General features: G+C 42.5%; 1 non-coding gene across 1 annotated transcript; it reads right to left on the bottom strand.

The window, feature by feature from the left end:
- Positions 1–1,327: 1,327 nt before the first annotated feature.
- On the bottom strand, positions 1,328–1,434 carry LOC116465587 (U6 spliceosomal RNA). The gene has a single exon (XR_004247229.1). It is a non-coding gene; the product is annotated as a U6 spliceosomal RNA (small nuclear RNA).
- Between the last annotated feature and the right edge of the window lie 1,295 nt (positions 1,435–2,729).

The following is a 2,729-nucleotide window of genomic DNA, read 5'->3' as shown; positions in this document are numbered from 1 at the left end:
AGTTTGAGACCAGCCTGGGCAACATAGTGAGACCTTGTCTCTACAACAGAAAAAAAAAGAAAGAAAGACAGAAAGGAAAAAAGTTAGCCAGCTGTAATGGCATGTGTCTGTAGTCCCAGCTACTGCAGAGGCTGAGGTGGGGTTATCACTTGAGCCCAGGAGTTTGAGGCTACAGAGAGTTGTGATTGTATAATACCACTGCACTTCAGCCTAGGCAACAGAGCAAAACTCTGTCTCAAAAAAAAAATAATGCTTCTATGAACATCAGTATATAAGTTATTGTGTAAACATGTTTTTAATTCTCTTGGGTATATACCTAAGAGTGGAATTTCTGGGTCACATGGTAAATCTATGTTTAACTTTGTGAGGAATTGCCACATGTTTTCCACATCACTTGTACCATTTTATATTCCTCACAGGATTGTAGGATGGCTCAAAACTTTCCACATCTTAGCTAACACTTGTTTTATTTCCTTTTAAATTATAGCTATCCTAGTGAGTGTGAAGTGGTATCTCACTGCAGTTTCTATTCACATTTCCCTATTGACTAATGATGTTGATTATATTTTCATGTATCTATTTGCCATTTGCGTGTCCTTTGGAATAGTGTCTAATTGGGTCCTCCAGCCTTTTTTTTTTTTTTTTTTTTTTTTTTTTGAGGCGGAGTTTCACTCTTGTTGCCCAGGCCAGAGTGCAATGGCACGATCTTGGGTCACTGCAACCTCTGCCTCCCGGGTTCAAGCGATTCTTCTGCCTCAGCCTCTCAAGCAGCTGGGATTACAGGTGTGTGCCACCACACCCGGCTAATTTTGTATTTTTAGTAGAGACAGGGTTTCTCCATGTTGGTCAGGCTGGTCTCGAACTCCTGAACTCAGGTGATCCAACAGCTTTGGCCTCCCAAAGTGCTGGGATTACAGGCATAAGACACTGCGCCCGGCCCCTCCACCCATTTTATACAGGGCTGTTTTTCTTTTTGTGTTTGAGTTGAGAGATTTCTTTGTATATTCTCATAGTAGAGTCTTATGAGACTTAGAATTTGCAAACATTTTCTCCCTCTATATGGGTTGTATTTTTACTTTGTTGATAATATTTTTTGAGGCACAAATATTTTTACTTTTAATTAAGTCCAATTCATGTGTTTTTTTCTTTTGTTGCTTCAGCATTGGGTATCACACTTGGGAAATTGTTGCCTAATCCACAATCATAATTATTTACATTTATGCTCCTTTTTAAGAATTTTCTTTTTAAAACTTTTATTTTTTAAAAAATAATAATAGTAGTAAAAACAGAGCAAGCTCTTATTCCCTGTCTCTGCTCCAAAAATCCCCAAAATACGGAATGCTTCACAAATTATCGTGTCATCCTTGCTCAAGGGCCATGCTAATCTTCTCTGTATCATTCCAATTTTAATATATGTGCTCCCGAAGTGAGTACTCTTTTATTTTATTTTATTATTATTATTTTTTTGAGACGGAGTCTCGCTCTGTCACCCAGGCTGGAGTGCAATGGCGCGACCTTGGCTCAATGCAACCTCCACCTCCTGGGCTCAAGACATCCTCCCACCTCAGCCTCCTGAGTAGGTGAGACTACAGGCACTTGCCATCACACCTGGTTAAATTTCAGTAGCTCATGCCTGTAATCCCAGCACTTTGGGAGGCCGAGGTGGCAGGCGGATCACTTGAGGCCAGGAGTTCAAAACCAGCCTGGTCAACATGGTGAAACCCCGTCTCTATTAAAAATACAAAAGTTAGCCAGGCATGATGGCAGATGCCTGTAATCCAAGCTACTCGGGAGGCTGGGGCGGGAGGCAGAGGTTCCAGTGAGCCAAGGTCGCGCCAAACCATTGCCTTATCCAAGGTCACGATGATTTACATCTACATTTCCTTTTAAGATTTATAGAGTTTTAAGTCTTATAGTTAGATATTGAATCCTCTTTATGTTAATTTTTGATTATGTTATGAGGTAGGGGACAAAATTCTCCTTTTGCTTTTGAATACCAGAGCCATTTGTTGAAAAGACTTTTTTTTCCCTCATTGAGTGGTTATGACACCTTCATCAAAAATCAATTGGCCATAGGCCAGGTGTGGTGGCTCACACCTGTAATCCCAGCACTTTGGGAGGCTGAAGCAGGCAGAGCACTTGAGGTCAGGAATTCAAGACCAGCCTGGGCAACTTAGTGAAACCCGTCTCTACTGAAAATACAGAAATTAGCTGGGCGTGGTGGTACACGCCTGTAATCCGAGCTACCCAGGAGGCTGAGGCAGGAGAGTCGCATGAACCAGGGAGGTGGAGGTTGCAGTGAGCTGAGATTGCACCATTGCACTCCAGCCTGGGCAAGAGAGCAAGACTCCATCTCAAAAAAAAAATCAATTGACCATAGATGTGTGGGTTTATATCTGGACTCTCATTGTATTCCACTTCTCTATGTTTCTATCCTATGCTTTGTAATAAGTTTTTTTTTTTTTTTTTGAGATGGAGTCTCACTCTGTCACTCAGGCTGGAGTGCAGTGGTGCAATCTCAGCTCACTGCAGCTTCCGCCCTCCAAGTTCAAGCGATTCTCCTGCCTCAGCCTCCCAAGTAGCTGGGATTACAGGCACCTGCCACCACGCCTAGCTAATTTTTTGTATTTTTAGAAGAGATGGGGTTTCACCATCTTGGCCAGGCTGGTCTTGAACGCCTGTCCTTGTGATCCACCCGTCTCGGCCTCCCAAAGTGCTGGGATTACAGG

The sequence above is a fragment of the Hylobates moloch genome, unplaced genomic scaffold, assembly GCF_009828535.3.
Source record: "Hylobates moloch isolate HMO894 unplaced genomic scaffold, HMol_V3 SCAFFOLD_6601, whole genome shotgun sequence".
In the NCBI taxonomy this organism is placed as follows: Eukaryota; Metazoa; Chordata; class Mammalia; order Primates; family Hylobatidae; genus Hylobates; species Hylobates moloch.
This window is presented reverse-complemented; position numbering and strand designations above follow the sequence as displayed.